A 22500-nucleotide genomic window follows, 5' to 3' on the forward strand; every position below is an offset into this window, starting at 1 on the left:
TTGGTCTTGGGATGTGCTGCGCTATGCTGTCTTCTACCTGCCTACGTGTCATTCTCAATCCAGCAGATCGTCTGTGGATCCCACACAGCTATAACCCTTCACTCCAGGGGGACCCTTCACTCCAGGAGCCTCTGTCTGTAATGAGTGGGGAGTACTTGATAATTACAGTGTCACATGGGATGATGATGGAGTGGCAGTCCTTAATTCAACTCCTCCATGATGCAGATAGGAGGTTCTAGTCGTAGTGAGATCAATGCCCGAAACTAGCCTGGCATCAGCCTGACTGAACACCTGGTTAGCGTAATTAGCGTAGTTAGCTAACAATGTGGCTAGGAGGCAGGAGGCAGGCTAAATCAGAGCTAAATTCTAACCCTGATCTTTGTCCCAGAACCTCATAGGGTTTTCTTGAGTTGGGGGGGAAACTGCATTGCACTCATCCCAACCAGTCAAAAGGCATGGCCAGATGCAGAGAGGGGGCTTGTCCATTTGTGGATGTGAGAAAAAATAATGACGATGAGTTCTCGCCACTCTTTTAAAAAAAGTCCACGCCAATGACATTTGGCCAATCTGTAGTTGGCCCACTTTTTGGGAAATAACTATTTCCCCCCTCTATTAAATGCCAGCCTCTCACCCTGAGGTAATCTAAGTCTGCATCCTGCCAGTTAATTACAGTGAGGCTGCTGCTCAGCTCCAGTGATCTGACTGGGTTCCACACTCCACCTCTTCCTCTCTCTCCACCTCTTCCTCTCTCTCCGCACTTCAACTCTTCCTCTCTCTCCACACTCCTCCTCCTCTCTCCACACTCCTCTTCCTCTCTCTCCACACTCCTCCTCCTCTCTCTCCACACTCCTCTTCCTCTCCTCCTCCTCCTCTCTCCACACTCCTCTCCTCTCTCTCCACTCCTCTTCCTCCTCTCCACACTCCTCCTCTCTCTACACACTCCTCCTCCTCTCTCCTCCTTCCTCCTCTCCACACTCCTCCTCCTCTCTCCACACTCCTCCTCCTCTCTCTCCACACTCCTCTTCCTCTCTCTCCACACTCCTCCTCCTCTCTCTCCACCTCCTCTCTCCACACTCCTCCTCCTCTCTCTCCACACTCCTCCTCCCTCCTCTCCTCCTCCTCCACTCTCTCCATACTACTCCTCCCTCTCTCCACACTCCTCCACACTCCTCCTCTCTCTCCACACTCCTCCTCCTCTCTCTCCACACTCCTCCTCCTCTCTCCACACTCCTCTCTCCCCCTCCTCCTCTCTCTACACACTCCTCCTCCTACCTCTCTCTCCACACTCCTCCTCCTTTCTCTACACACTCCTCCTCCTCTCTCTCCACACTCCTCCTCCTCTCTCTCTACACTCCTCCTCCTCTCTCTACACACTCCTCCTCCTCTCTCTCCACACTCCTCCTCCTCTCTCTCCACACTCCTCCTCCTCTCTCTCCACACTCCTCCTCCTCTCCTCCTCCTCCTCCTCCTCCTCTCCACACACTCCTCCTCCTCTCTCTCCACACTCCTCCTCCTCCTTTCTCCACACTCCTCCTCCTCTCTCTACACACTCTTCCTCCTCCTCTCCCCACACTCTTCCTCCTCCCTTCTCTCCACACTCCTCCTCCTCCTCCTCTCTCCATCTCTTTCTCCTCCTCTCTCTATCTCCACTCTCTCCTCACTCCTCCTCCTCTCCTTTCTCTCCTCTTTCTGCTCTTCCACCCTCCCCCCTCCTATCTCTCCTTGGGCTGATCTAAGGCTAGATGCGCTGTGCACTCAGCATACTGAAGAGCAACTGTCTCTCTCTCTCCACCCCTCAGTACTGTATTTCTCTCTCTCTCCACCCCTCAGTACTGTATTTCTCTCTCTCTCCACCCCTCAGTACTGTATTTCTCTCTCTCTCCACCCCTCAGTACTGTATTTCTCTCTCTCTCCACCCCTCAGTACTGTATTTCTCTCTCTCTCCACCCCTCAGTACTGTATTTCTCTCTACCCCTCAGTACTATTTTCTCTCTCCCCCTCAGTACTGTATTTCTTCTCTCTCCACCCCTCTCTACCCCTCACCCCAGTACTGTACCCCTGTACTGTATTTCTCTCTCTCCACCCCTCAGTACTGTATTTCTCTCTCTCTCCACCCCTCAGTACTCTATTTTTCTATCTCTCTCTACCCCTCAGTACTGTATTTCTCTCTTTCTACCCCTCAGTACTGTATTTCTCTTATGGTTCCAAAAGGGTTATAGAATAACACCTTTTGGTTCCAGGTAAAAAACATTTTGGGTTCCTTGTGGAAAGGGTTCTACATTGAACACAACAGATTTTACCAGGAACCATAAACATGGTTCTTTAAAGGGTTCTCCTATGGGGAATGCCGAATAACCATTTTAGGTTCTAGATTGCACTTTTTTCCCCCTAAGAGTGTACTGTACTTCAAGGGTGACTTTTTTGAAAATCAATACGGAAACAGAATATTATGTTCATATTTAAGGCTCTTTTCCGTGTTAGTCTGTGTTACTTCTGTACCTTATTGACTGACCATTGTTCCCCATGCCAAGATTGACCAGCCTAGAGCTTGAAAGTGTTGTGTGTGGACAGCAGGGAAATGTATGACTGAGGTGATTTAACAAGAACTCATTTCAGGCCATCTTTTCAGTACGCTAAATGCTGTATTGTGGGTAATACACTAACTGATCCACACAGTGATGAGACAGTAACCTTCTCCCCAATAAAACATTGATGGTAAGCCTTCTGCAGTCAGGAGACGTTGGGAATATATTAAAGGTCACCTATTCACTTCTTTCCTCATTTTTAGGGGGACTCTATGAAACGTTACTTTATATCATGAAGGTGAAATTCTTCAATGGAATGAATACTATGGCTGGTGCCTTAATGGATCCATCCTACGATCTCCTCTCCTCTCCTCTCCTCTCCTCTCCTCTCCTCTCCTCTCCTCTCCTCTCCTCTCCTCTCCTCTCCTCTCCTCTCCTCTCCTCTCCCTCTCCTCTCCTCTCCTCTCCTCTCCTCTCCTCTCCTCTCCTGTCCTCTCCTTACCTCTCCTCTCCTCTCCTGTGCTCTCCTTACCTCTCCTCTCTCCTCTCCTGTGCTCTCCTCTCCTCTCCTCTCCTCTCCTCTCCTCTCCTCCTCTCCTCTCCTCTCCTCTCCTCTCCTCTCCTCTCCTCTCCCTCTCTCCTCTCCTCTCCTCTCCTCTCCTCTCCTCTCCTCTCCTGTGCTCTCCTTACCTCTCCTCTCCTCTCCTGACCCTGTCATAAATCCCTGCCTGAAAATCCAAACTCAACCCAGAGTCACTTTAGAAAATGCTTAAACAGGTTTTTAAGTGCAGTACAGGAGGATGGCATCTCATACCAGTCACGTTGGTCTGGAGTGCTCAGTGTCCGCCTCTTTGCCCTAACCTTTACTCTCCATTGGCTGTCCTTTTTTGAGTGATTGTCTTCCTGGCTCTCCACAGCCAATTGGAATGGCAGGTTGGGAGAGTTAGAGAGGCTCTAGGAGGCCTGGACATCCTCAGAGGGAGTCGTCCCTCTGCTGTCAGAATCATTGTAGTTCTCATCTGTATCAGTCAGCATCATCACTTCACCCATCCATCAGCTAATCAGTACGGTATGTAGCCTGCTGCACATCAGAGTCACGCCTCAGTGCAGCCAAATACCCTGGAACTCACTTACCTCTACCCCCGAAGCATTTGATGAGGAAAATATGTGCTGGTCGTCTCAAGCACTGTTCGATATCGGTTGAGACTTGTTACATTTATCATGTTGAGTCACAGGTAGTTGCTTTCCCCTTGAAACAGCCTCTTCTGTCCTTGTCACTGGTGTTCTTAAAATTATTGACATGGCATATTCAGACAAGTTTGTGCTAGTCGCTTAATTCCATTACCCGAACTCTGCCAATAAAACTAAACCCGCCAGTAAACTAAACTGAACAGGGCTTAACTTGTAACAAAATAATTACTCCTCCTCCTCTGTACCAAATAATTACTCCTCCGCCTCTGTACCAAAGTATTACCCCTCCTCCTCCTCTGTACCAAAGTATTACTCCTCCTCCTCTGTACCAAAGTATTACTCCTCTTCCTCTGTGCCAAATTATTACTCCTCCTCCTCTGTACCAAAGTATTACTCCTCCTCCTCTGTACCAAAGTATTACTCCTCCTCCTCTGTACCAAAGTATTACTCCTCCTCCTCTGTACCAAAGTATTACTCCTCCTCCTCTGTACCAAAGTATTACCCCTCCTCCTCCTCTGTACCAACGTATTACCCCTCCTCCTCCTCTGTACCAAAGTATTACTCCTCCTCCTCTGTACCAAAGTATTACTCCTCCTCCTCTGTACCAAAGTATTACTCCTCCTCCTCCTCTGTACCAATGTATTACCCCTCCTCCTCCTCTGTACCAAAGTATTACACCTCCTCCTCCTCTGTACCAAGGTATTACTCCTCCCCCTCCTCTGTACCAAAGTATTACTCCTCCTCCTCCTCTCTACCAAAGTATTACTCCTCCTCTGTACCAAAGTATTACTCCTCCTCCTCCTCTGTACCAAAGTATTACTCCTCCTCCTCCTCCTAGGCACCAAAGTATTACCCCTCCTCCTCCTCCTCTGCACCAAAGTTTTACCCCTCCTCCTCCTCTGTACCAAAACATTACCCCTCCTCCTCTGTACCAAAGTATTACTCCTCCTCCTCCTCTGTACCAAAGTATTACTCCTCCCCCTCCTCTGTACCAAAGTATTACTCCTCCTCCTCCTCTGTACCAAAGTATTACTCCTCCTCCTCTGTTCCAAAGTATTACTCCTCCTCCTCCTCTGTACCAAAGTATTACTCCTCCCCTCCTCTGTACCAAAGTATTACTCCTCCTCCTCCTCTGTACCAAAGTATTACTCCTCCCCCTCCTCTGTACCAAAGTATTACTCCTCCTCCGCTGTACCAAAATATTACTCCTCCTCCTCTGTACCAAAGTATTACTCCTCCTCCTCTGTACCAAAGTATTACTCCTCCTCCTCTGTACCAAAGTATTACCCCTCCTCCTCCTCTGTACCAGCATATTACCCCTCCTCCTCCTCTGTACCAAAGTATTACTCCTCCTCCTCTGTACCAAAGTATTACTCCTCCTCCTCTGTACCAAAGTATTACTCCTCCTCCTCCTCTGTACCAACGTATTACCCCTCCTCCTCCTCTGTACCAAAGTATTACTCCTCCTCCTCTGTACCAAAGTATTACTCCTCCTCCTCCTCTGTACCAAAGTATTACTCCTCCTCCTCTGTACCAAAATATTACTCCTCCTCCTCTGTACCAAAGTATTACTCCTCCTCCTCTGTACCAAAGTATTACTCCTCCTCCTCTGTACCAAAGTATTACCCCTCCTCCTCCTCTGTACCAGCGTATTACCCCTCCTCCTCCTCTGTACCAAAGTATTACTCCTCCTCCTCTGTACCAAAGTATTACTCCTCCTCCTCTGTACCAAAGTATTACTCCTCCTCCTCCTCTGTACCAACGTATTACCCCTCCTCCTCCTCTGTACCAAAGTATTACTCCTCCTCCTCTGTACCAAAGTATTACCCCTCCTCCTCCTCTGTACCAAGGTATTACTCCTCCCCCTCTGTACCAAAGTATTACTCCTCCTCCTCCTCTGTACCAAAGTATTACTCTTCCTCCTCTGTAACAAAGTATTACTCCTCCTCCTCCTCTGTACCAAAGTATTACCCCTCCTCCTCCTCCTCCTCCTCCTCTATACCAAAGTATTACCCCTCCTCCTCCTCCTCTGTACCAAAGTATTACTCCTCCTCCTCTGTGCCAAAGTATTACTCCTCCTCCTCTGTACCAAAGTTGCCACCTAAAGGCAACTAGCTCCTACTTTACCACTTTGGGATTCGGGACATTCTCTTATTCTTTTAGCACTTTTCATATTGACTCCCATGACTGGTGGGTAGCAATTGAATCAGCAGAGTACTGGGCTCCTGTAACACTTGACCTCCTCCCGTTCCTCTCCACCGGTCCCGGTTCCCCCTTCAGGACCTGTGTTTCCTCCCCAGATATCCAATCAGATTGTGCTGTGACTTCTCATTGTGGCCCCAGGGATGTTGATTTATCTTCTATTCATGAACTAATTTAGATTAACCACCACAAACACTGACTCTTATCCGTATCTCCTCCCCTTCTGCTGACTGGATATCTAATGACAGCACCTTCTGCCTTATAATGTCCCTCTTTCGTTTAGCCGCTGCAATTACTGTACATCTCTAAGTGTAATCTCATTTTGCCATTAGCAGTGTCTACTTTGGCGAACTGCCTGCAAGTCTAATCGTGTGTAGGGACCCCATTGCCGATAAAAGCTGTGCTGTTTTCCCAGGCAGACTTTTAACATGGCATCCAGTCAGACTCCAACGTCCACTCTTATTCGCCTCAAGCTCTCATTTTGTTACATTACATGTATTGTTTAGTGTGACGCAATGCTTACACTTCGAAGATTTTCATAGTTTTCACATTTTCATCGATTTCAAATCACGTCATCACGATGTAAGTCAGTTGTTTTTTTTCGGCTTCAACAACTTCGTCCCAGCAACTCCTCCCTTCAGGTGGCCTTCAGGAGAACATAAAGACACGTGTTCGGCCTTCGCCGGCTGACCCCTCTCGCCTCCCTGTCACCCTTTGTGTGTTCGGCCTTCGCCGGCTGACCCCTCTCGCCTCCCTGTCACCTTTTGTGTGTTCGGCCTTCGCCGGCTGACCCCTCTCGCCTCCCTGTCACCCTTTGTGTGTTCGGCCTTCGCCGGCTGACCCCTCGCCTCCCTGTCACCCTTTGTGTGTTCGGCCTTCGCCGGCTGACCCCTCTCGCCTCCCTGTCACCCTTTGTGTGTTCGGCCTTCGCCGGCTGACCCCTCTCGCCTCCCTGTCACCCTTTGTGTGTTCGGCCTTCGCCGGCTGACCCCTCTCGCCCCCCTGTCACCCTTTGTGTGTTCGGCCTTCGCCGGCTGACCCCTCTCGCCTCCCTGTCACCCTTTGTGGTCTCCTAACCATTGAGATATTCCCCTTATTTTACTCGAACGCTGCTGTTCATCTTATCATTACTGTCCTACTGTTATAACATTCCACTGGGGGAAAAAAAATGGTTGAATTTTCACCCAACTTTTAACCTAAATCCGTGGTGACCTTTTTAATTGTTGATTTCCCATTGAATACAACATAGTTGACAACTCAACCAAAACTAGACGTTGAGCTCACGTCTGTGCCCAGTAGGATGACTGTCAACAAACAGGACCTGGCTAATGGTTTAGACTAATTATCCACCAGCTAGTCAGGTAGGTCTATAAGGTTTCATGCAAAGCATTACACTCACTGTAATATGAGTACATGATATGTCAAGGTGTACAAGTATGTCATCAGGAGATATATACATGTCCACATTTCTACAATATTGACAGACATGAGTTTAGAGTCATTATGTACACAATTGGCAGTAGTCGTTCATTCAGATTTCCCCTCCTATTTATTCTTCTGGTTCCATAAGACTGACTTATCATCACATTTTATTATCAAGTCTTATCATTAAATCTTATCAAGTATTATCTAGTATGACATTACTGTATTGTTGTTGTTGTTATCTCGTCTAGCATCTGAGAAGATTTGCTTTCCAATTTCACAGCAGTTGGTCTGGGGAGATTTGTCTGTACCCACATAGAACGTCTCTTCTTATTGGTGTCCTTTAGTAGTGGTTTCTTTGCAGAAATGTAAACATGAAGGCCTGATTCACAGTCTCCTCTGAACAGTTGATGCTGAGATGTGTCTGTTACTTGAACTCTGTGAAGCATTTATTTGGGCTGCGATTTCTGAGGCTGGTAACTGTAATGAACTTATCCTCTGCAGCAGAGGTACCTCCGGGTCTTCCATTCCTGTGGCGGTCCTCATGAGAGCCAGTTTCATCACAGCGCTTGATGGTTATTGCGACTGCTCTTGAAGAAAGTTCTTGAAGTTTCTCGTTTTGACTGACCTTAAAGTAATGATGGACTATCTTTTCTCTTTGCTTATTTGAGCTGTTCTTGCCATAATATGGACTTGGTCTTTTACCAAATAGGGCTACCTTCTGTATACAACCCCTACCTTGTCACAACACAACTGATTGGCTCAAACGCATTAAGAAGGAAAGAAATTCCACAAATGAACTTTTAACAAGGCACACCTGTTAATTGAAATGCATTCCAGGTGACTACCTCATGAAGCTGGTTGAGAGAATGCCAAGCATGTGCAAAGCTGTCATCAAGGCAAAAGGTGGCTACTTTGAAGAATCTCAAATATAAAATATATTTTAATTTGTTGAACACTTTTTTGGTTACTACATGATTCCATATGTGTTATTTCATAGTTTTGACGTCTTTGCTATTATTCGACAATGTAGAAAATAGTCAAAATGAAGAAAACTTGGCCTCCCGGGTGGCACAGAGGTCTACGGCTAGCTGTGCCACCAGAGACTCTGGGTTCGAGCCCAGGCCCTGTCGCAGCCGGCCGCGACCGGGAGACCCATGGGGCGGCGCACGATTGGCCTAGCGTCGTCAGGGTTAGGGAGGGTTTGGCTGGCAGGGATATCCTAGGGTCGCTAGGTGTACGGTGTTTCCTCCGACACATTGGTGCGGCTGGCTTCCGGGTTGGATGCGCGCTGTGTTAAGAAGCAGTGCGGGTTGTGTTTGTGTTTTCGGAGGATGCATGGCTCTTGACCTTCATCTCTCCCGAGTCCATGCGGGAGTTGTAACAATGAGACAAGACAGTAACTACTAACAATTGGATACCACGAAATTGGGGAGAAATAAAGAAAAACCCTAGAATGAGTAGATGTGTCCAAACTTTTGACTGGTACTGTATATATTAAATATAGTTATAAAAACACCTTTCAAAAGTTTGTTATTCTATTCAATTAAGTATTTCATGGTATATCCATCCTTGTAGGTAACAATGTCGCAAGGATTATCAAATTCTATCAAAGCCTTTTCATTGTCAGTTTTTTTATATATGCACGTACAAAAATGAGTACCCACTCAAGTAATTAAATACTAACATCCAGAGTACCATGCCCATCCCTAGTCCAGAGACGGATTTTCTGTAAGTCAGTGTTTTCCCTGCTTCAACAGGACTCGAAAGCTCTATCCTCGGTAAGCTGGACAACTCCACTTTATCTGCTTCGCCAGGGGTGCCCGGGCATTCACTGTGCCACTCCTGATTTAATTGTGGTTTCTGGATGACTGCCTTTCACCTTCAACGTCCTCCTAGCTCAGCACATCTCGGCTACGATGAACTACCGGAGACAGAAGACAGAGTGGAGGAGAAAGGAGGGCTTCTTAGAGAGAGGGAGAACAAGAGAAAGATAGGGTGGCTAGACTGGCTAGGAAAAGCTCATTATTTACCTCTCTCAAAATGTCATTAAAATGTAAAAGAGGAACCTAAAGAGGGGGGGAAAGAGCTGTGCTGCTTTCTAATGGCCCATTGTAGCTGCAAAAATGCCCTGTCTACAAAACGTGTTGTCCAGAGCCAATTCATCATTTATTTTCCCTCACTCTCTTCATTTAACAACATACATTGTATAAATATTCTATTCTGATATACCTGGTCACAAATGCCAGGAAGATCACGACTTCATTTTCTTTCTTTAAAAAATAATAATACATCTAATTAGCCGGGAAACTGTGAGCCACAGCTCTTCTTTTTGTAAGAGTCACTGGGCATCTAAATTATGAGCATTGTTGAAAATGCCACAGCACTGCACTGGTGTCTTCGCCTGGAATTGATTTGTTCAGACAATGCCATGTATCATCCACAAATGTGTGTGGAGGTTGAGGATGAGCGTTCTAGAGCTGACTCAATATAGTACCTCTTTAGTGAACAATCACTATGTTTTTGTGAGAGTGACACATTTAATAGTAGAATGAATTATAACGGGAATTGGTGGGACTTGCTTTAACTCTTTAGTTAAAGTATTTTTGTAGTAGTGGAAGAAGTTTAACATGTTTTACTTAAGCCAAGAAGTTAAATATAGTCAAAGTTACATTTTAGTAAAATCAATTGTCTGATTACTTTGATAGACGACACTATCGGCCTCAAGGCCTTCGTCAGAGCTTTTGTGAGTGAATTGCTCCACCCACCTATGTCCACATAAGGGCACAATTTATAAACACTCACAAAGGCTCTGACGAAGGCCTTGAGGCCGATACGTAAAACTTAATAAAGAGCAGTGATACTAGCCAGTGCAGTGATACTAGTCAGAACAGTGATACTAGTCAGAACAGTGATACTAGCCAGAACAGTGATACTAGCCATAGCAGTGATACTAGTCAGAACAGTGATACTAGCCAGAGTAGTGATACTAGCCAGAACAGTGATACTAGCCAGAGTAGTGATACTAGCCAGAACAGTGATACTAGTCAGAACAGTGATACTAGCCAGAGTAGTGATACTAGCCAGAACAGTGATACTAGACAGAACAGTGATACTAGACAGAACAGTGATACTAGCCAGAGCAGTGATACTAGACAGAACAGTGATACTAGTCAGAACAGTGATACTAGACAGAACAGTGATACTAGCCAGAGCAGTGATACTAGTCAGAACAGTGATACTAGTCAGAGCAGTGATACTAGTCAGAACAGTGATACTAGTCAGAACAGTGATACTAGTAGTGATACTAGTCAGAACAGTGATACTAGTCAGAACAGTGATACTAGTCAGAACAGTGATACTAGTCAGAACAGTGATACTAGCCAGAGCAGTGATACTAGTCAGAACAGTGATACTAGTCAGAGCAGTGATACTAGTCAGAACAGTGATACTAGTCAGAACAGTGATACTAGTCAGAACAGTGATACTAGTCAGAACAGTGATACTAGCCAGAGCAGTGATACTAGTCAGAACAGTGATACTAGTCAGAACAGTGATACTAGTCAGAACAGTGATACTAGCAGTGATACTAACCAGAACAGTGATACTAGACAGAACAGTGATACTAGCAGTGATACTAGACAGAACAGTGATACTAACCAGAACAGTGATACTAGACAGAACAGTGATACTAGACAGAACAGTGATACTAGCCAGAACAGTGATACTAGCCAGAACAGTGATACTAGACAGAACAGTGATACTAGCCAGAACAGTGATACTAGCCAGAACAGTGATACTAGTCAGAACAGTGATACTAGCCAGAACAGTGATACTAGACAGAACAGTGATACTAGCCAGAACACTGTGTGGGTTTCTTCTTTTTATTCATATTATTCAACTGTTACCGAACACCTACAACACAGACAGCTCAGAGATGCGAGTGCCTTTTTGAATTTTGAATCGACTACACTATTGACTACACTATCGACTACACTATCGACTACACTATCGACTACACTATCGAACTTAATACTTTGGATTGTGGGGCAGTTAGATCACACATTTCATCTCAAATAACTTGTCTCAGACTACTAGACTTGCATAAGCTCTCCTGCTAGACGACCACAGTATATGACACCTGAAATAATAAAGAATACAGAAGACAAGAAGGCATTTTTGAAGTTTGAAATACATTTATAAACTTTTATCCCAATTTATCCCTTACTTCAACTGTACATGAATTTCTTACTCAAAGGATAAAGCTGTTAAAAGAACATTTTGACTGGATAGATACATAAATAGGTAAGATAAATAAAAAGTAAGGATTCAGGGTTGGAAAACATAATGGATGGAGGGATGAAAAAGTACAAGTTGGACTGATTGGTATGTTAAAGGAATTAATGTACGGCTGAAGGTGTGTGTGTGTGTGTGTGTGTGTGTGTGTGTGTGTGTGTGTGTGTGTGTGTGTGTGTGTGTGTGTGTGTGTGTGTGTGTGTGTGTGTGTGTGTGTGTGTGTGTGTTTAGAATGTGCTCCCACCATTGTTAGAATTTGAACGTCCCAATGGCAGTTAATTCAGCAGTGGGAAGAAGTTAGCTAAATGAGTTGATGTCGTTGCTAAAGAAAAGCTGTACCCGGTGATTGGTCGTAGATATTTCTGTTCTTATTTAGAGATTTGAATTGCACAGATGTAGACCAAGATGTCATACCTTCTGTTGGCCTAAAATGCTAGGAAAGTGGTCAAAGTGACAGTTGTTTGAAAAAGATGTAGACAAAGAAGTTGTTGATGCGGTTATTAATACCGCTGTATCGTTAGATCTGTACAAGATATTTCTGTTCCGATTCCAAAATTGACTAGCAGAGAAGTAAACCAAGAGGTCACAACGTGTAAGTTGAAGTCTAAATGGTTGGAAATGTGGTCAAAACAGCTGTTGTTTGTAAAAAATGTGTTACTGCACCGCTGAAATCGCTAGATCCAGAGCGGATATTTTTTGTTTTGGAGACAGATTTTAATAGCAGAGAAGTAGACGAAGATATCATACCTGTTACGAGATGTCGTCAAGGCAATACATGGCATTTCTGTTATGTGTATCTAATTGTGATACTCTATAGTACGAGAGAGCCTTGGCATTACTGTCAATGCACTGAATGGAGCTGAATGCAGGCTACCCATTGATGCTGAAGCAAAGACATTCTTACCAACATTACCTTGCTCATGTATTTAATAATCAGCATATTAAACAATATCCTCTAACTTTTTGTCTGACTTGTACGGAAAGTGGTCAAAATGTCAGTTGTTTGTAAGTTACAGAAAATGTTGTTGATACGGTCACTTAAAGAGCTGTGACGTTTGATCGGTATCAAATAATTCTGTTATTATTTCAGATTTGAATAGCAGAGGAAGAAGATAGAGGAAGATGTTATCGTACTTGTTGTGTAAAGTGTTTGACAAAGTGGCCAAAAGTTGCATTGTTACATTTACTATGAATGGAAGTTGGAAGTGATGATGTCACAATGGGGAGCTTTAGAATGTTGAATCAAAAAAATCTATGGACGTGAATGAAAATGTACAAAGAATAAAGACAAAAAATATATATTGTTTCAAAAGTATAAAAAATATTTTAAAAAGTTGTATGCAAGCACACTATTCCAGACCAGTCGTCACATTTTAAAGTTTGAATAGTGTCTCTATCTTAAACGGTGTAAGAGGAGTAGCCTGCTGAAGAAGAAGTAGTATGACGAGGATTTAAAGTCTGAACGTTTGCTTCACAAGTCCCATCTAATAAGAGAAACAGAAGCAACAGAAACAGAGACAGGCAGATGAACACAGGCAGAGAAAAAGACAGACCTGGAGAGACAGATCTGCTTGTGTCCACAGTATATACAGGAAGTCCACACTACTGGCAGCAGCAGAGACCTGGCCTGATACCCAGGAGCTCATATTTTCTACAGTATTTCATTTGTTTCTTCTGTCTTAGCCTGACTTTGCCTCATTATTATGCAAATTAACTTATTTCACAGTAACTTATTTTGCTGTAAATATATTAGGAGCATAACTATTTGCATAAGTACCAGAATGTTGTAGCTTGGCTGGTAAGAGAGGTACTTTAGCAGTCAGGAGTTTGCTTTTGACTCTCTTTACTGGGGCCAAATGTTCTGTCATTGCTTCCTTCAAAAACATCACTGTTGTCACGGATCCTGAGTTCATCCACCTACCAGGGGACATGATTGATTTCAGTTAAATGGATTTGAGCCAGTCTGCAAATGGCACAGAAGTGGGAAAGAAGAGGGAGAATTTGAGATATTCCTCAGTGAGAATTCCGTGTTATGTTGCATCGTATTCTAAATGGTGTTTTTGGGATATTTCTGGACCAGATTCAAGGCAGGGGGGAAAAAGGTAACCTGTTGTGCCAGACTTCAATGTACCCAGGAAGCATAATTTAATTAACGGTGTGGTCAGGATGAAAGGAAAGCGTGTACTCCTCTGATTAAATGGACCACTTGGGCCTTTCCCCCCTGTGCTCTCTAATGGAGGCAATTTGATCATGTAGAAAAACGATTGGTTTCCTGTTAAGGTTCTGAAACGACCCTTTTTAAAAGTCCATTCTCGTGAAAGACTTTGCTCATTATTGATGAATTGCATCCGTTTTATAACGGCCTTAGGTGGTAAGTGTCACTAAGAGTGATTGATTATTAGTTAGTCCACAACCTCCACGTTATTTTGTCTCCATGAGTCATCTTGTCCCAATAAGTCACGTTGTCCCAAAAAGTACACAAATGAACAATACATCTTAAAGGTTCAATGCAGCCATTTTTATCTCAATATCAAATAATTTCTGGGCAACAATTAAATACCTTACTGTGATTGACTTCAATTAAAATTGCCAATTGAGCAATTTCTCAAACATGAGTTTTGCTAGAACCTGTTTGGGAGCGGTATGAGTGGGAAGAGGAATACCTTTATTGGAAGAGAGCTATGGAACACTTTCCGATTGGTCTATTAACTCATTTAGCACATGGTGATGTCACCAGGTTGGCCAAAACTCCATCCCACCAGGTATGTTTTCAAACAGCTCTTATACTAAAAGGGTATTATCATCATTTTCACAATTACACAATATTATTCCAACCTCATAGTGTGGTTTCAGAATTATCTTAGTGACAGAACCCAGGCTATTACGATAGACAGGGTTAAATCCATACTTCTTGAAGTGTTTGATTTTGGGTCCGTTGTTGTTCACATTGTGTATAAATGACATTGGAAATACTGTTCACACCTGTAACATTAATCTCTACGCAGATTACAGTTATTTACTCCTGTGCCTCTTTAGTGCAGCAGGCCATTGGTGACCTTTAGCAGGATGTTGACTCGATCCAAAATCTCTTACTGATCTTAAATTAATGTTAACTGCAAATAAAAGCAGGTTCTATGCTGTTCACTAGGTCTCGTGATGTTGACCCCGAGGACTTGCGTGTTAGCACTTTAAATGGAGTCCAAATTGAGCAAGTTTCTCACTATAATTACTTGGGTATCTGCATTGATGACACGTTGTCTTTTGAAACACACATTGAAAACTTGACAAAGAAGCTGAAGTTTTTTTTTATATAGACATAAATCCTGCCTCAGTTTTGAAAATATAAGGAAAATTGTTCAAAGAACACTTCTCTAAGTAATAGACTACTGTGACATTATTTATATGCACGTGGTAGCCTCTGTTTTGAAACCATTGGACTCAGTATTCCATTCAGCAATACGTTTTATCACCGGGGATGGTTTTTTAGGTCTTATCATTGTAATCTTTACAAAAATGTTGGATGGACCTCTCTGTCTTTCGGGAAACGTCCTCTGTACATTACTTCATTGATTAAATGTAGACGTGCACATGACCAAACCCGTTCTCAGGGATGGTTAACTCTGGAGATCCCGTTGGCCTCCACAGAATTAAGATCATCTGATTTTGAGTTTTTTTGGCCCCGTATTTGAGGATCAATACACAGATATTCAGGTGCCTTTCAGGCATTTTAAAGTATTGATTGGAGACTTTTTACGTTGCAGAATGCGATTGATTTTCTTAAATGTGTTTAATGTTAAGTAATATGTGTTTTATTAGTGTGTTTTATTAGTGTGTTTTATTAGTGTGTTTTATAACCGTGTGTTTTATTAGTGTGTTTTATTAGTGTGTTTTATTAGTGTGTTTTATAACCGTGTGTTTTATTAGTGTGTTTTATAACAGTGTGTTTTATTAGTGTGTTTTATTAGTGTGTTTTATAACCGTGTGTTTTATTAGTGTGTTTTATAACAGTGTGTTTTATTAGTGTGTTTTATTAGTGTGTTTTATAACCGTGTGTTTTATTAGTGTGTTTTATTAGTGTGTTTTATTAGTGTGTTTTATTAGTGTGTTTTATTAGTGTGTTTTATAACCGTGTGTTTTATTAGTGTGTTTTATAACCGTGTGTTTTATTAGTGTGTTTTATAACCGTGTGTTTTATTAGTGTGTTTTATTAGTGTGTTTTATTAGTGTGTTTTATAACCGTGTGTTTTATTAGTGTGTTTTATTAGTGTGTTTTATAACAGTGTGAAATATTACAGTGTGATTTATTTGTAATGGTTATGTAGGGATATTGTGTTTTATAACAGTGTGATTTATTACAGTGTGATTTATTTGTAATGGTTATGTAGGGATATTGTGTTTTATTACAGTGTGATTTATTACAGTGTGATTTATTACAGTGTGATTTATTAGTAATGGTTATGTAGGGATATTGTGTTTTATTACAGTGTGATTTATTACAGTGTGATTTATTAGTAATGGTTATGTAGGGATATTGTGTTTTATTACAGTGTGATTTATTACAGTGTGATTTATTTGTAATGGTTATGTAGGGATATTGTGTTTTATTACAGTGTGATTTATTACAGTGTGATTTATTTGTAATGGTTATGTAGGGATATTGTGTTTTATTACAGTGTGATTTATTACAGTGTGATTTATTAGTAATGGTTATGTAGGGATATTGTGTTTTATTACAGTGTGATTTATTACAGTGTGATTTATTTGTAATGGTTATGTAGGGATATTGTGTTTTATTACAGTGTGATTTATTACAGTGTGATTTATTAGTAATGGTTATGTAGGGATATTGTGTTTTATTACAGTGTGATTTATTACAGTGTGATTTATTTGTAATGGTTATGTAGGGATATTGTGTTTTATTAGTGTGTTTTATAACAGTGTGTTTTATTACAGTGTGATTTATTACAGTGTGATTTATTAGTAATGGTTATGTAGGGATATTGTGTTTTATTACAGTGTGATTTATTACAGTGTGATTTATTAGTAATGGTTATGTAGGGATATTGTGTTTTATTACAGTGTGATTTATTAGTAATGGTTATGTAGGGATATTGTGATTTATTACAGTGTGATTTATTAGTAATGGTTATGTAGGGATATTGTGTTTTATTTATGTATTGGGTTTTATTTGTAAACATATACATGGCTCTCATATTAAATAGTTTTAACTCAATGTGTCTCCCTGTTTAATAAATAAATAAAAAATATATATAAAACGCATTTTTGACTGCATGGTGCCTTTAATACAAAGCATCGCCAAAATACTGTTAGCAGAGAGCCCTCGGGCTAACCGCATTCATATTCATCCATTTCCTTTCCAGAGATGTCAAACGATCCAGATTTGACATTTACAGTACCATTAGCTATTCAGAGAGCATGGTGCCACAACCACTGAGACTGCACTGTCCTGCACTGTTCTGCACTGTCCTGCACTGTAGATAACCGTTGCGATATCTGGTCAAATAAAGTGGATGGAAGCATGCAGAGTCACTGTGGGATTATCTTGTCCTGTCACAATTCCAGCATTCTATGTGCATCATGTATATTAAGCACATATTATACACAAATACATTACATTACTGTTACCTTATAGACCTGGTCCTCACCATTGACAATATACACTCTACAGGCCTCATGCTAGGGATACATTATTCTAACGACCTTTGACCTATAGTAACATCTGAAAGCTAAAACCATTCATGTATTCTGAGAACATTCACGGATAATCAATGTTAGCCACAGAGTGGTTCTGAACTCAGTCATACATCTGGGTTTGAATGACTAGCGAGAGGGACATGGCCCACTACAGTACACAGAAGCCCTCTGTCTGTCTGGTTGTCTGGCTATCTGTCTGGTTGTCTGTCTGTCTGGTTGTCTGTCTGTCTGGTTGTCTGGCTCTCCTGTCTGGTTGTCTGGCTATATGTCTGGTTGTCTGTCTGTCTGGTTGTCTGTCTGTCTGGTTGTCTGGCTATCTGTCTGGTTGTCTGTCTGTCTGGTTGTCTGTCTGTCTGGTTGTCTGGCTCTCCTGTCTGGTTGTCTGGCTATATGTCTGGTTGTCTGTCTGTCTGGTTGTCTGGCTCTCCTGTTTGGTTGTCTGGCTATCTGTCTGTCTGGCTGTTTGTCTGGCTGTTTGTCTGGCTGGCTGGCTGGCTCGTTGTTTTTTTGGCTGTCTGGTTGTCTGTCTGTCTGGTTGTCTGGCTCTCCTGTTTGGTTGTCTGGCTATCTGTCTGTCTGTCTGTCTGTCTGGCTGGCTGTTTGTCTGGCTGTTTGTCTGTCTGTCTGTCTGTTGTCTGTCTGTCTGTCTGGCTGGCTGTTTGTCTGGCTGTTTGTCTGTCTGTCTGTCTGTCTGGCTGGCTGGCTGGCTGTTTGTCTGTCTGTCTGTCTGGCTGGCTGGCTGGCTTGCTCGTTGTTTTTCTGGCTGTCTGGTTGTCTGACTGTCCAGGAAAGTAGTACGTCACAAGGTTCTGTAGCTAAGTGCTGAAACCCAATACTATTGGAACCTCTCATACCTTAGAGTGCCAGTATGTGTGTGAATTGACCACAGAGACGACTGAGAGTTTCCTGTTTAGAAACTCAGTACACAACATTTTCCCCTTAAATTCCACTTAACTTTGATCTCTGTCAGTCCAGTTTCCTGGAAAACTCAAGATACGCAGACTCACTCAGTGATGTGTTTAGTGTGCCGGTATCGTCGGCGGAGTGAGCGGATCGGTCGGCGTAGCGAGTGGATTGGTCTCAGGACATAATTACGGTAATGATCATGTATTTAATCATCAAAAAGCCTGTCACGTTTACCCACGTTTCCCTGGGCATTGATCTGCCCACTCTACATACTAGTCAACTATGGGAGGGTGAGGTGGGAGGGATGTATTGTGGACTTTATTGTAACAGACAGGGGGTTAGAAAAGGGTCCGGATACTGCAGCCAAGCATGAAGTAAACACTCGTTAACACATGTTATTATTGATCAGCGCCGGGGCAAGTGGAGCGCCAGGACACCTCCCACACAGCTGGGCCTCTGTCCGACGTTTCAGTGGCTCCTTCAGTTATGGAGAATTATTTTCTACGAGACACACGGGGTCTCTCCGTTTTGAAACCGGGGGGAGGTGTTTCCGTGAAAAGAGAGCAAAAGTGTATTACTCACAAGATTACATGAGTTACTACTCGGACTCCTATTTTCTATGTCCATATGAAGGCAGGGATAACTAAAGCACTGTGTATATGTGATGCATATGATGCAATTCTGCACTGTTAAACTCGTTGTGGGCTGATATCAAATTGTGGCCAGTCTAAGAGATATTATTAAGCCTCCCTGCAAATACTGTGTAAAACTTTTTTGTCATCCCTTGCATTAAACAATTGGACTTACACCAAAATGACTCAGATAGTGGGATCCTGTTGCCCCTTGAACCCTAGCCAGGCTGCTGCTCTGGCAAAGCTCAAGGTGACTCTGGAGCAGTTGTTGGCATGCAGGTGACTGGGTGACAGAGGGTGAGTGATGCCCCTGCATGTCTATCAGCTAGGCTAATGGAGGCCGCATCACTTCGCCCTCCAGCAGGCGCAGACTGACAGGTGCCAGCCCAGTGCCAACGTCAGCAGCCTGGCTGTCCAGGACAGAGCTAGGGAAAACCAGTTCACTTTACCTTGCTGAAGGATGTCACTAAGAGAACTCTGAGCCCGGTATCATTTATTATAACGCACTGTGACTCAGTGACTCACTGCAGAAAGGTGAATTATTGCTTGAAAGCCTCAATCACCTGGGAATCTGCAGGCTGCCATAAGCCAACTGTACAGTACTTTGTTGACTACAGGCTTTCTGTACACTAATAACTTCTTCAGCAGTATGTGGGAGTGAGTGTGTTTGATGTCTTGGTTTACAAGGCGAACATCTTAAGATCTTGATAATCAGACGGTTGCCGGTAAGGAACAACACTTGAGGTTCTTAAAAGCGAGTTGAGAATGTGTTGTTTCCACCGTAGTTATGTAATACGTAATACAGTGTGACTCACCTCTATGGAAAGTCTCAGGAACTTCGACTAAATTGTTTGTCACAAATAGACCCCATTCATTGACTCCTGGGTGGCCATTTCAACACAGTATTAGTCTCTATTTTGAGAATATTTTTAAACTTTTCTAAATCAGATATTTCACTTCAAGTCATGAACAGCATTTTTCTAGAATAGTGGTTTCCTTGTTAGACAGACTGGACGGAAAGTCACAACCAGACCCCTGATTCCTCCAATCCAGGGGTGGCACTTTTTGATCGATCCCCGTTCTCCCAGTTTATGAGATGCAGGGGGGCGGAAGGGAGGATTAGCTTCCCTTAACAACATGTCACTGTATCTGGCCCTGCGTATCGGGTTCTCCTGAGAGACAGAATGGGACCAGTCAGGGAGCCTGATGAGCTCATGTCTGTTTTAAATGTGTTTTTAATGCGGCGGCCAATGACTGGGCCTGGGCCCGACCGGGCTGCTCTCCTCTGCCAGCTCCAATCCTGTGATTGAGGGGCCTGTGGTAATGGGTAATGGGACACCGGGTCAATAATTGAGATGCTCTGAGTATGGCCGAGGGCCAGTGTACCTGACTGGGTCTTTAAGTAAGCACCCTGTTACCATAGTACCAAGGAGAACCAGAGAGGAGTAACAAATGAACAACGGACATTGGGGACAGGGGGCACTTCTGCTTTATACCGTAAGGTTTGCTTCTACACCTGCATTGCTTGCTGTTTGGGGTTTTAGGCTGGGTTTCTGTACAGCACTTTGAGATATCAGCTGATGTATGAAGGGCTATATAAATAAATTTGATTTGATTTGAAGGTTTCCCAAACTAGGTCCTGGGGACTCCAAGGGGGGCATGTTTTGGTTTTTGGCCTAGCACTACACAGCTGATTCAAATAACCAACTAATCATCAAACTTTGTATCTTTACGGCTAATGCCCATCTTAATGTCCTCATCGCGGGGTCCTAATTGTCACGTATACATGTTCGGTCGCAGTACACCCAGAGTATTTGTGATGGTGTCTTCTTTTCAAGCTCATCTGGGGGGTCATTAGATGGTACCTCTAGATTCAACAGATGTACAGTACCAGTCAAATGTTTGGACACACCTACTCATTCAAGGGTTTTTCTTTATTTTTATTATTTTCTACATTGTAGAATAACATCAAAACAATGAAATAACACATATGGAATCATCACTCTTCTTCTTGGTCAAATAGCCCTTACACACCTGGAGGTGTGTTGGGTCATTGTCCTCAGTTGATGCTGAGATGGGTCTGTTATGTGAACTCTGTGGAGCATTTAGTTGGGCTGTGATTTCTGAGGCTGGTAACTGTAATGAACTTATCCTCTGTAGCAGAGGGAACTCTGGGTCTTCCATTCCTGTGGCGGTCCTCATGAGAGCCAGTTAACTCTAATGAACTTATCCTCTGCAGGAGAGGTACCTCTGGGTCTTCCATTCCTGTGGCGGTCCTCATGAGAGACAGTTAACTCTAATGAACTTATCCTCTGCAGGAGAGGTACCTCTGGGTCTTCCATTCCTGTGGCGGTCCTCATGAGAGACAGTTAACTCTAATGAACTTATCCTCTGCAGCAGAGGGAACTCTGGGTCTTCATTTCCTGTGGCGGTCCTCATGAGAGACAGTTAACTCTAATGAACTTATCCTCTGCAGCAGAGGTAACTCTGGGTCTTCCATTCCTGTGGCGGTCCTCATGAGAGACAGTTAACTCTAATGAACTTATCCTCTGCAGCAGAGGGAACTCTGGGTCTTCCATTCCTGTGGCGGTCCTCATGAGAGACAGTTAACTCTAATGAACTTATCCTCTGCAGCAGAGGCAACTCTGGGTCTTCCATTCCTGTGGCGGTCCTCATGAGAGACAGTTAACTCTAATGAACTTATCCTCTGCAGCAGAGGTACCTCTGGGTCTTCCATTCCTGTGGCGGTCCTCATGAGAGACAGTTAACTCTAATGAACTTATCCTCTGCAGCAGAGGGAACTCTGGGTCTTCCTTTCCTGTGGCGGTCCTCATGAGAGCCAGTTAACTCTAATGAACTTATCCTCCACAGCAGAGGTACCTCTGGGTCTTCCATTCCTGTGGCGGTCCTCATGAGAGCCAGTTAACTCTAATGAACTTATCCTCTGCAGCAGAGGTACCTCTGGGTCTTCCATTCCTGTGGCGGTCCTCATGAGAGACAGTTTCATCATAGTGCTTGATGGTTATTGATGGTTAAAGTAATGATGGACTGTCTTTTCTCTTTGCTTATTTGAGCTGTTCTTGCCATAATATGGACTTGGTCTTTTACCAAATAGGGCTATTTTCTGTATACAACCCCTACCTTGTCACAACACAACTGATTGGTTATCTTCTGTATACCACCCCTACCTTGTCACAACACAACTGATTGGTTATCTTCTGTATACCACCCCTACCTTGTCACAACACAACTGATTGGCTCAAACTCATTAAGAAGGAAAGAAATTCCACAAATGAACTTTTAACAAGGCACACCTGTTAATTGAAATGCATTCCAGGTGACTACCTCATGAAGCTGGTTGAGAGAATACCAAGAGTGTGCAAAGCTGTCACCAAGGCAAAGGATGGCTACTTTGAAGAATCTCAAATATAAAATGTATTTTGATTTGTTTAACACTTGTTGTGGTTACAACATGATCCCACATTATGTTATTTCATAGTTTTGATGTCTCCACTATTATTCTACAATGTAGAAAATTGTCAAAATAAAGAAAAACCCCTGAATGAGTAGGTTTGTCCAAACTTTTGACAGGTTCTGTATGTGTAGTATAA

General features: G+C 43.1%; 1 pseudogene; it reads left to right on the forward strand.

Moving 5' to 3' along the window:
* LOC121839568 overlaps positions 1–22500 on the forward strand; it is a 62755-nt pseudogene that overhangs the window by 5540 nt on the left and 34715 nt on the right.

The sequence above is a fragment of the Oncorhynchus tshawytscha genome, linkage group LG16 (genome assembly GCF_018296145.1).
Source record: "Oncorhynchus tshawytscha isolate Ot180627B linkage group LG16, Otsh_v2.0, whole genome shotgun sequence".
NCBI lineage: Eukaryota > Metazoa > Chordata > Actinopteri > Salmoniformes > Salmonidae > Oncorhynchus > Oncorhynchus tshawytscha.